The 13,220-nt window shown below is 41.2% G+C and overlaps 1 protein-coding gene across 3 annotated transcripts in view; it reads left to right on the forward strand.

The window, feature by feature from the left end:
* The window catches only part of ABLIM1 (actin binding LIM protein 1), a 317,822-nt gene that overhangs the window by 164,944 nt on the left and 139,658 nt on the right, over window positions 1-13,220 (forward strand). The gene's annotated exons all lie outside the window — the stretch shown is intronic.

Below are 13,220 nucleotides of genomic sequence, written 5' to 3' on the forward strand. Positions count from 1 at the left end.
TGTGTGTTTATGTGAGAAATATGTTACTTGAGCTAAGGGCGTGTCTGGATAGCTCAGGCTGGGGTTCAGTGATGTTGGAAGAGGCGGAAGAGGGGCAAGGCTATGAGCCTGCTCTGTAGCTTTCCTCTGAGCTCTGCACGTGGTACCCACTCTCATTCCTGGAAACCGTGTTTCATTTTGAGTCCCTTAGGCTACAAACGGTCAGCATTGCCATTTTAACCAGCTGTCCCCGGGGTCTCTCAAGTAAGCTCCAGGCTGCCTAGAGACCCTCAAATACATGATCAAAGGCGGCGGGCAAAAGCTTTTCTGGAGTCCACAGCTGTTTCTTTCACTGAGTGTAACCTTTTCAGGAAAAAGAGCGCTGGCATATAGCTCAGGTAAAAAGGTGGAGGGGAAGGAAGGGCATGAGTTTGACTCCCATTGAGCGTGACAGAGATGACAAAGGCTATAACGCGCATCATATAGTGAGAGAGTCTTTGATCCTCCTGGAAATCCCTATGAGCAAGTACGATAAATCCCCAGTTTTCAGACGACCCAAGTTGGTTATCAGGAAGCATCAGGTCACACCCAGGGTACTGACTGTGTCCGCACTCTGTGTGCCTTAAGTCCTGCCATTGCCACTAAAGCAGCTCTATGGTCTCAGGCAAGTGACCTCTCTGTGGCTCTGTGTCCTTATCTGTAAAAGAAAGAGACTAGACCACATGATATTTAAATCACCCCAGGTCTGAAGTTTGCCAATTCTATATACACATAACCATATCTCTACATAATACAGAACCCAGAGGTACTGAATTAGAGCCTTTTAGGTAGCATGTCAGAAAAAAATATAACTTCTGCTTACATCCAGATTGGCTAACTTGGGGTCAGGCATTATATTTTGTTTTATTTTGTGCTCATAGATTTCCTGAGACATGGCTTAAGGAGTAGGTTTGATATGAAATAAACAGAAAAAAGTAAACAAGGGCAGCCCTGTATGTAGTTTATATTTTTAGTTGAAAGTACAAAGTGTTAGTCTCCGGGTGGTCACTGTTCAACACATCAAGATATTAGAAGACACATTCGTTTATCCCCCGGGAGGTAGAAGTTTCCATGCTTTTCTTCTAGTTTAAATCGAAGGACTGAATGTAAGTTATTTATGTTGGAAAGTTGTACCATATATACTTTGTTTCATGCTATCAATATGTTCCTGAAAAGTTGAATTTTTTTATAAATTACATCATATTTTGAGAACACGTCATTCATAGGAATTATTTTTAGTTTAAACAAAATTTTACTAAAAAAATTGTCATCGGTTCTTGTAAATTTGTATTTTCCCATACTTTATCTGTCAAGTCTGCTGTCTTATGTCTCCAACTTACTGGGATCATCCCTTTTTTTACTATCCAAAGAAAGTGTTTAAGCTCCCCATGTCTTATACTCTAGCAAGTTTATGGCTTTTCCCCAAGATTCTAGAGTAGTGTTGTCTAGTAGAAACATGATGCAAGCCACATACATGATTCTGAATTTTCTAATAGCTATATTAAAAAGGTATAACGGGACAGGTGCAGTTAACTTTCATAATATATTTTTTATTTGTCCTTACAGACCCCAAATAGTATCATTTCAACAAGTAATTAAAATAAAAATTATTGAGATATTTGACATTCTTTTTTTTTCATACTAGCTTACAGTGCATCTCAATTTGGACTAGTCAGTCACATTTCAACCGTTCGATAGCCACAGGTAGTTAGTAGCTATAGTATTGGACAACACAGTTCTAGAGATTCCTCGAGGTTTACATTCTTGTGGTCCCCTTTTGCTCTAAATTCTTGCCACTCCCAACTTCTTGGTCTCCCCTTTATGAGTGCTGTGCCTTTCGCATGGCTTCACCCCATACTGGACACCATTTCTCTTCCTCCTTTTCCCAAAGCAGCTGTTTTCAGCAGAGTTTACTGAATGTCTGGGATAATGGAGGGAGTTATAGCACAGAATATACAACTGCCTAGTATTCTCAGGCTTTCTCTTTCCTTCCATCCTTCCTTCTTCCCTCCCTCCCTCCCTCCCTCCCTCCGTTCTTTCTTTCTTTCCTTCCTTCCTTCTTTCTATTAACTGGAAAAGTCTATTAATAGACTTTAATTTTTAGAGCAATTTTACATTTACAGAAAAATTGAGCAGAAAGTACAGATGAGGGCCATTTCTCATACTTATTCAGAACCTCATCTGCTACCATCTTGTTAGGGCTTCTTCTCTCTACAAAGGCCCTTCTCCCCTCCATCTCAGGGACCCCAACTTCCTTCTCCCTCATTGTCAGATCAGGAGTCTAAATTACCTTAGGGTCTCTACGTTTTATAAGCTCATTAGGAGGGTTTCCCAGAGGAAACAAAAATCCCCTTGAAGAATGCTGTCTTCGTCCTAACCTAAGTGGCCCAGACTGCAGCTAAGTCTTAAAACAACCGTTTTGTTTTCTTTCTGTTACATATAAAGCAGAGGTGTCATTTTTACACAAATAACAAGTGTTGGTGAGGATGTGGAGAAAAGGGAACCCTCATGCACTGTTGGTGGGAATGTAAATTGGTGTAGCCACTATGGAGAACAGTATGGAGGTTCCTCAGAAAATAAAATATAGAACTACCATATGATTAAACTATTCCATTTCTGGGTATTTATCCAAAAAAAATGAAGACACTAATTCAAAATGATATATGCACCCCTATGTTCATTGCAGTGTTATTTACAATAACCAAGATATGGAAGCAACCTAAGTGCCCATCAATAGATGACTGGATAAAGAAGATGTGATATACAATGGATATTACCCAGTCACAGAAAAAGAATAAAATCTTGCCATCTGCAAAAGAATAGATGAATGGATCCAGAGGGTATTATGCTAAGTGAAATAAGTCAGACAGCAACAAATACTGTATGATTTCACTTATATGTGTAATCTAAAAAACAGAACAAATGAATAACCATAACAAAGCAGAAACAAGAGTCATAGATATAGAGAACAAACAGGTGGATGCCAGAGGGGAGGAGGAAGGTGTGGGAGAGAAATAGGTGAGGGAGATTAAGAGGCGCAAACTTCCAGCTGCAAAATAAATGAACCACTGGTGTGAAATGTACAGCATGGGGACTACAGTCAATATTTATGTAATACCTTTGTGTGGTGGCAGATTGTAACCAGACTTGTCGTGGTGATCGTTTTGAAATGTATAGAAATGTTAAATCGCTGTGTTGTGTACCAGGAACTAACATAGTGTTGCAGGTCAATTATACTTCAAAAACAAACTCACAGAGAAACAGATCAGAACTGCGGTCCCCAGAGGCGGAGGTGGGAATTGGATGAAGGTGGTCAAAAGGTACAAACTCCCAGTTATATGATAAATAAGTACCAGAGATGTAATGTACGAAGTGATAAATATAATCAACACTGTTGTATGTTACATGTGAAAGTTAAGAGAGTAAAGCTTAAGTTTTCTTCACAAGGAAAAAGAAATCTTTTTTTCTATTTCTTTAATTCTGCATCTGTATGAGATGATGGATGTTCACTAAACTTACTGAGGTCATAATTTCATGGTGTATGTGAGTCGAATCGTTATGCTGTGCATCTTCAACTTATACAGAGCTGTATGTCAGTTATGTCTCAATAAAACTGGAAGGAAAAACAAAATAGAGATGTCATGTTCCGATTGTGAGCTAATGTCCCAGGATGGAGGATTTTGGGTGGAGGGCATTTGCTAAAACAAGCCTGGGCTTTTGGTCAAGACCTGGCTGAGTGCGGGAGGAGGAACATTCAGGTTCTGACCACGAGGTGAGTCAGGATCTCTGGGTGATTCTCTCTCCTCCCTCCTACCAGCTCTCCTTCATACATATACCATGGTGCCAAAGCCTCGTAGTTCTTGAGTGGGACCTGAGGGGGCTTTCCGCAATTAGAAAGAAAACCCTAAGATGCAAATACCCGTGGAAATAAAAAGCAGAGATGAACTCTTACTAAGAATGGATTTTGAAGGAGGAGGGACAAAGAGCACACTGAACGTCTTACATGAGAGCTAGACAAGTACGAAGGTGGGACAGGGTTGCAGTGGAGGAATTAGACTTCATAACACAAACTTAAACCCATAAGCAGTCCACGACTTCATAGGTTTAGCTGGAACAGGGTCAGGGTTGGTGAGCACGAATTTTGTTGGTGAACCTATATCACTTCCTGAAACGTCTGATATCTTGGGATCTGATGGTCCAAGAGTTATGTATCCAATTAGTACATGTTAATGGAACACATACTCCATGCAAGATATTATGCTAAATGCTGAGAAAAGAAAGAGCACAGCCTGTTTGTGTGCTGACACACATACGTGTTTGTGTGTCAGAGAACTCATGGGGTATTTGAAGAGGTATCTACATAAGCAACATGTATTATATTGAGTAATAAGTGCTGTGATGGAGAGAAATATAGCATGTGGACTGGGGGCAGGGAGATAGATGCAGAAGGGGGATAGAATGGTAGTCAGGCGGAAATAATGCAAGGTGGCACCAGGTGTGATAGGGACTCAGGGACAGATTTAAAAGACATTTAAAGTTAAGGTTGCTAGGATTTTATGACTGATGGAATATGAGGAATGAAGAAGGATCCAGGTTTCCAGTTGGACTGCCTGGGTGGACAGATGGTTGCCACCAACTAAGGATATACAGCAGCACTGGATAGGCTAGTGCGGGGAGAGAGTTCAGTTTGGGATACATTGTGGCTGAGCCCACATGGTCCATACAGAGTCTCATAGGCTTAGCACTCGAGAGGTACTGGTCTGTGTTGGGAAGAAGGATTCGAAAGTGTTTGGCATCCAGGTAATGGCTGAAGCTCTGTAATTGTGTGTGGAATTCCCCTGGGAAAGGGCAAAAGGCAGGAACTGAATAATAACGATGCCAGCGTCTCAAGGAAGTAGAACCTAATTTCCATTTGTAACCTTGGAAAATGTGCCCATCTGGTAATGAGATGGGGAAAGTGATTTAATTAATGGATGGATTCTATAATTAAAAGAAAAGGAGATCCCCAAAGCTTCTGTTATTCTCTATAATAACCCAATGGAAGTAAAATATGGCTGCAGGCTTCTGGATGGAGCTATTCTATATCTTAAGTACTCAGTGGCTTTGTTTTTCATGCTTGCCCATTAGCAGCAGCCATCCCACTAACTTAAAAGAGGTGTTTTTTTTTTAATGCTATCCAATCATTCTGATACTGTTCCAGTGATATGATCTTCTTTTTTTTTTTTTTTTTTTTCCTGTACGCGGGCCTCTCACTGCTGTGGCCTCTCCCCTTGTGGAGCACAGGCTCCGAACGGGCAGGCTCAGCGGCCATGGCTCACGGGCCCAGCCACTCCGCGGCATGTGCGATCTTCCCGGACCAGGGCGCGAACCCGTGTCCCCTGCATCGGTAGGCGGACTCTCAACCACTGAACCACCAGGGAAGCCCCAATGATCTTTTTTTTTTTTTTTTTTTTTTTTTTTGCGGTACACGGGCCTCTCATGTTGTGGCCTCTCCCGTTGCGGGGCACAGGCTCCGGACGCGCAGGCTCAGCGGCCATGGCTCACGGGCCCAGCCGCTCCGCGGCACGTGGGATCCTCCCGGACAGGGGCACGAACCCGTGTCCCCTGAATCGGCAGGCGGACCCCCAACCACTGTGCCACCAGGGAAGCCCTTTTGCCTGTTTTGTTTACTACTGTGTACCTGGTACCTAAAACAATGCCCGATGTATTAGGTGCCCAATAAGGGGAAAGCTGACTGAATGACCAGTAACCGTGTATTTCTTTGTCACTTGAATATTTGTAAGTGTTTCTAATGGCATAGCTAGTCAACAAGATTTATTGAGTGCTTACTATGATATATGCCCTCAAATGCTTACTAGACAGCAACATTATCTTTTGAAAAGAACGAGTGTAAGTAAAGCTATCTGTCATCGATTACAGAGCTACACGTCTGCCTGGCAGATGGAACAGATAAGAGAACTTGTGCTGAAGGCTACTGTCAGGCAGCGCTTGGGTGAGATGTTGCTGCTGTTTAGTTCTTTATGCTGGTTTAGACCCTTAGCTTTCACTTAACCCACTGGATGTAACCCACTGCATGTGGGTTATTTTCCGACTCAAGTGGGCATTGATATAGCTCTAGTAAAATGGAAGCAATTTCTTATATTCCCTAAGTGCTGAGCTCGGGGATGAGCTCAGTAGGGGATGTAGCTGAGTAGGGGATGGATTTGTTTGCTGTCTAGTATAATAAAGATAATGTCTGCCTCTAGAAGATTTGCTTGCAGCTTATTATGAAAGATTGGGGCTTCCTAAGCTCGGGGTTCCTCAGTGACACAAACCCCCTGCACGAGCAGCATCCTGGTGACCTGCTTCTCTTGCCTCTGAGGGATTTGGGGGGTCATGGGGAATGGGTAACAAATATGAAGCTCATGTTACTCGCCCTGAGTCATAAAGTCTTTCGCTTCTTTTTTTTTGCGGTACACGGGCCTCTCACTGCTGTGGCCTCTCCCCTTGTGGAGCACAGGCTCCGAACGGGCAGGCTCAGCGGCCATGGCTCACGGGCCCAGCCACTCCGCGGCATGTGCGATCTTCCCGGACCAGGGCGCGAACCCGTGTCCCCTGCATCGGTAGGCGGACTCTCAACCACTGAACCACCAGGGAAGCCCCAATGATCTTTTTTTTTTTTTTTTTTTTTTTTTTTTGCGGTACACGGGCCTCTCACTGTTGAGGCCTCTCCCGTTGTGGAGCACAGGCTCCAGACGCGTAGGCTCAGCGGCCATGGCTCACGGGCCCAGCCGCTCCACGGCATGTGGGATCCTCCCGGACCGGGGCGCGAACCCGTGTCCCCTGCATCGGCAGGCGGACTCTCAACCACTGCGCCACCAGGGAAGTCCTATCTTCTTTTAAAAAAAAAAAAAAAAGTCTTTTGCTTCTGACCCAGGAGTGTCATGTCTTCTGCCAGCATCCGTGAAATCAGGGCAGGCTAACTTGTTAGCTTGCAGGTAAAAATCTCAGGTTCTTTATAGTTCCTGAGAGCTCTGTTTTGTGTCCATGGAAGCTTACTTTTTGAGAAAGGGAACGCTGAAGTTCACCCAGCTTGATCAAAGAAGAACACATTTTCTAAGAAGATGATTTGTACAACAAAGGTTATGGGAGTGTTTATATCATAGAGGAGGGAGGAAAACGGAAATGTTCCTCAAGCATTTTTAAAGCAAGCACTGAACTCATCCTGTTGCTGTTTCTTTTCACGTCCTGACCCTGAACCCTTGGAGTACCCCGTGGTCAGACCTCATCTCTATGTCCACTTTCTAGTGAGCTCATCTAGTCTCATGGTTTACAAGTACCATCTGTACCCTGACAAATACCAACTCGATTACTCTACCCTGCAATCCAGCCTGGTATCTTCAAAGGCCTTCTCAGCATCTCCGGTAGGCCTCTCAAACCTAATTCCTGGTTACTGGCACCATCCCTACCCCCTAACCTTCTTCTCCAGTCTTTTAATTTCAGCAGTTGTCAAGACCTTCCTCCCAGTTGCTCAGGCTAGAAACGTTGGAGTCATTTTCACTCCTCTTTTTCTTTCACATGAAGCAAGTATTCCACCAAAAAATCCCTTTGGCCCTATCTTCATAGTATATACAAAAATCTGACTGTTCACACTATCCCAAAGATAATGATCCTACTCCAAGCTGCCATCATGTTTTGCCTGGATTAATAATGGTATTGGGTCTCCCTGCATCTGCCGTTGCCCCCCTTCCCCAGATTACTCGTAATGCAGTAGCCAAGGGGATCCTTAAAAATAAAGCCAGATGCTGTCACCTTTCCAAAGCATTCCCGCATCTTTCAGAATGAAAGCCAAAGACCTTAATTTGACCTTCAGGGCCCCTCCTCACTGTTACTCCCAGTCGTCATGTCCCAGCACTTTCTGGCTCCCTCTGCCAAGCTACACTGACCTGTTTGATTGCTCTTAAACAAACCAAGCTTTGAAGAGCCTCAGGACCTTTGCACTTACAGTTCCTTTTGCTTGACAAACTGTTTATCCAGATATGTGCCTGGCGCCCTCCGTCACTTCCTTTGGGTCCCTTCTCAAATGACATTTATCAATGAGATCATCTTTGACACCAACTGATATGGATACACGTGTATATGTGTATCTGCGTGTGTTTACATATATATGTATTTATATACGATTTAAGTTATGTGTGGTTTGTTGGTTGCCTGTCTCCCCCTGCTAGAATGTAGGCACCAACGGGTTTGTACAGCAGTCCTTAGGAAAAAACCTAGCTTACATTAGGCACTCAATAATAATGGCTGAATGAATGAAAGAAATGTTTATCATTGATTGATACTAATTATAGATTATTATTTCCAAATTATTAAATCCAGGTCACCCAGGCTTGATTTCAATCAATGTCTTCTTAAGTGTGGGAAGGAGAAAATTATTTTTGTAGTTCCCAGATACAACATTTCTCACACAGGGAAAAAATATTCTCTCTTCAATATTTTTTTCAACCCTTCTAATTTCATGAAGCAGAAGATCTTTATAACAAAGAGAGAATAGCTGTCAGGCACAGGGCCTTAATCAGGCAATGATATCAAAGCTCAAACTGAATCACATTATTTAATTATTTATTTCTACAGATACTTTATATAGAGGGCAAGTGGCCCTGGAAGTTTTGATTTACAGTAATGGTATACATTTGCCTTTTAAAATAATTGTACTTCATAAAAATGAGATTTATTTGTCTCTATCCTGCCTAAGGAGAGTGCAGGCCTGACTGAGAGCAGAGACCGAGGCCAGGGCCAGCTGAAGGCTTGGGTGGGACTCAGAATACCAAAGCAGGCTCTTCAGCTGCCTTTTTCAGATGCACTTCCATGATTACAGACCATGTAATGAACAACAAAGCCGTGTGGCTGACAGGGTCTTGGTACTCCAGCCGGGTGTCAGGCCTGAGCCTCTGAGGTGGGAGAGCTGAGTTCAGGACATTGGTCCACTAGAGACCTCCCAGCCCCACATAATATCAACTGGTGAGAGCTGTCCCAGAGACCTCTGTCTCAATGCTAAGACACAACTCCATTCAACAAGAGCAAGCTCCGCTGCTGAACACCCCATGCCAGGCAACTACCAAGACAAGAACACAACCTTACCAATTAGCAGAGAGGCTACCTAAAATCATAACAAGTTCACACACACCCCAAAACACACCACTGGACGCAGTCCTGCCCACAGAAAGACAAGATCCAGCCTCATCCACCAGAACACAGGCACCAGTCCCCTCCACCAGGAAGCCTACACAACCCACTGAACCAACCTTACCCACTGGAGGCAGACACCAAAAACAGCAGGAACTACGAACCTGCAGCCTGCAAAAAAGAGACCCCAAACACAGTAAGTTAAGCAAAATGAGAAGACAGAGAAATACGCAGCAGATGAAGGAGCAAGGTAAAAACCCACCAGATCAAACAAATGAAGAGGAAATAGGCAGTCTACCTGAAAAAGAATTCAGAATAATGATAGGAAAGATGATCCAAAATCCTGGAAATAAAATGGAGAAAATACAAGAAACGTTTAACAAGGACCTAGAAGAACTAGAGAGCAAACACACTATGATTAACAGCACAATAAATGAAATTTAAAATTCTCTAGAAGGAATCAATAGCAGAATAACTGAGGCAGAAGAATGGATAAGTGACCTGGAAGATAAAATAGTGGAAATAACTCCCACAGAGCAGAATAAAGAAAAAAGAATGAAAAGAATTGAGGACAGTCTCAGAGATCTCTGAGACAACATTAAACACACCAGCATTCGAATTATAGGGGTCCCAGAAGAAGAGAAAAAGAAAGGGACTGAGAAAATATTTGAAGAGATTATAGTTGAAAACTTCCCTAATATGGGAAAGGAAATAGTCAATCAGGTCCAGGAAGTGCAGAAAGTCCCATACAGGATAAATCCAAGGAGAAACATGCCAAGATGCATATTAATCAAATTATCAAAAATTAAATACAAAGGAAAAATATTAAAAGCAGCAAGGGAAAAGCAACAAATAACATACAAGGGAATCCCCATAAGGTTAACAGCTGATCTCTCAGCAGAAACTCTGCAAGCCAGAAGGCTGTGGCAGGACATATTTAAAGTGATGAAAGGGAAAAACCTACAACCAAGATTACTCTATCCAGCAAGGATCTCATTCAGATTTGACAGAGAAATTAAAACCTTAACAGACAAGCAGAAGCTAAGGGAATTCAGCACCACCAGACCAGCTTTACAACAAATGCTAAAGCAACTTCTCTAGGCAGGAAACACAAGACAAGGAATAGACCTACAATAACAAACCCAAAACAATTAAGAGAATGGTAATAGGAACATACATATCGGTAATCACCGTAAATGTAAATGGATTAAATGCTTCAACCAAAAGGCATAGACTGGCTGAACAGATACAAAACCGAGACCTGTATATATGCTGTCTACAAGAGACCTACTTCAGACCTAGGGACACAAACAGACTAAAAGTGAGGGAATGGAAAAAGATATTCCATGCAAATGGAAATCAAAAGAAAGCTGGAGTAGCAATTCTCATATCAGACAAAATAAACTTTAAAATAAAGACTATTACAAGAGACAAAGAAGGACACTACATAATGATCAAGGGATCAATCCAAGAAGAAGCTATAAAAATTGTAAATAGTTATGCACCCAACATGGGAGCACCTCTCTACATAAGGCAAATGCCAACAACCATAAAAGGAGAAGTCGAAAGTAACACAATCATAGTAGGGGACTTTAACACCCCACTTTCACCAATGGACAGATCATCCAAAATGAAAATAAATAAGGAAACACAAGCTTTAAATGATACATTAAACAAGATGGACTTAATTGATGTTTATAGGACATTCCATCCAAAAACAACAGAATACACTTCCTTCTCAAGTGCTCATAGAACATGCTCCAGGATAGATCATATCTTGGGTCACAAATCAAGCCTTGGTAAATTTAAGAAAATTGAAGTCGTATCAGGTATATTTTCTGACCACAACGCTATGAGACTAGATATCAATTACAGGAAACAGACTGTAAAAAATACAAACACATGGAGGCTAAACAATATACTACTAAATAACCAAGAGATCACTGAAGAAATCAAAGAGGAAATCAAAAAATACCTAGAAACAAATGAAAATGAAAACACCACGACCTAAAACCTATCGGATGCAGCAAAAGCATTTCTAAGAGGGAAGTTTATAGCAATACAATCCTACCTCAAGAAACAAGAAACATCTCAAATAAACAACCTAACCTTACACCTAAAGCAAGTAGAGAAAGAAGAACAAAAAAACCCCAAAGTTAGCAGAAGGAAAGAAATCATAAAGATCAGATCAGAAATAAATGAAAAAGAAATGAACGAAATGATAGCATAGATCAATAAAACTAAAAGATGGTTCTTTGAGAAGGTAAACAAAAGTGATAAACCAGTAGCCAGACGTATCACGAAAAAAAGGGAAAAGACTCAAATCAATAGAATTAGAAATGAAAAAGGAGAAGTAACAACTGACAGTGCAGAAATACAAAGGATCATGAGAGATTACTACAAGCAACTATATGCCAATAAAATGGACAACTTGGAAGAAACAGACAAATACTTAGAAAAGCACAACCTTCCAACACTGAACCAGGAAGAAATAGAAAATGTTAACAGACCAGTCACAAGCACTGAAATTGAAACTGTGATTTAAAACCTTCTAACAAACAAAAGCCCAGGACCAGATGGCTTCACAGGCGAATTCTGTCAAACGATTAGAGAAGAGCTAACACCTGTCCTTCTCAAACTCTTCCAAAATATAGCAGAGGGAGGAACACTCCCAAACTCATTCTACGAGGCCATCATCACCCTGATACCAAAACCAGACAAAGGTGTCACAAAAAAAAGAAAACTACAGGCCAATATCACTGATGAATATAGATGCAAAAATCCTCAACAAAATACTAGCAAACAGAATCCAACAGCATATTAAAAGGATCATATACCATGATCAAGTGGGATTTATCCCAGGACTGCAAGGATTCTTCAATATACAGAAATCAATCAATGTGATACACCATATTAACAAATGGAAGGAGAAAAACCTTATGATCATCTCAATAGTTGCAGAAAAACTTTCAAAAAAATTCAACACCAATTTATGATAAAAACCCTCCAGAAAGTAGGCATAGAGGGAACTTACCACAATATAATAAAGGCCATATATGAAAAACCCACAACCAACATCATTCTCAATGGTGAAAAACTGAAACCATTTCCACTAAGATCAGGAACAAGACAGGGTTGCCCACTCTCACCACCATTATTCAACATAGTTTTGGAAGTTTTAGCCACAGCAATCAGAGAAGAAAAAGAAATAAAAAGAATCCAAATCGGAAAAGAAGTAAAACTGTCACTGTTTGCAGATGACATGATACTATACATAGAGAATCCTAAAGATGCTACCAGAAACTACTAGGACTAATCAATGAGTTTGGTAAAGTGGCAGGATACAAAATTAATACACAGAATTCTCTTGCATTCCTATATACTAATGATGAAAAATCTGAAAGAGAAATTAAGGAAAAACTCCCATTTACCATTGCAACAAAAAGAATAAAATACCTAGGAATAAAACTACCTAAGGAGACAAAAGACCTAGAAAACTATAAGACACTGATGAAAGAAATTAAAGATGATTTAAACAGATGGAGAGATATACCATGTTCTTGGACTGGAAGAATCAACATTGTGAAAATGACTATGCTACTCAAAGCAATCTACAGATTCAATGCAATCCCTATCAAACTACCACTGGCATTTTTCACAGAACTAGAACAAAAAATTTCACAATTTGTATGGAAACACAAAAGACCCCGAATAACCAAAGCAATATTGAGAAAGAAAAATGGAGCTGGAGGAACCAGGCTACCTGACTTCCGACTATACTACAAAGCTACAGTAATCAAGACAATATGGTACTGGCACAAAAACAGAAATATAGATCAATGGAACAGGATAGAAAGTCCAGAGATAAATCCACACACATATGGTCACCTTATCTTTGACAAAGGAGGCAAGAATATACAATGGAGAAAAGACAGCCTCTTCAATAAGTGGTGCTGGGAAAACTGGACAGCTACATGTAAAAGAATGAAATTAGAACACTCCCTAACACCATACACAAAAATAAACTCAAAATGGAT

The sequence above is a fragment of the Tursiops truncatus genome, chromosome 16, assembly GCF_011762595.2.
Source record: "Tursiops truncatus isolate mTurTru1 chromosome 16, mTurTru1.mat.Y, whole genome shotgun sequence".
NCBI lineage: Eukaryota > Metazoa > Chordata > Mammalia > Artiodactyla > Delphinidae > Tursiops > Tursiops truncatus.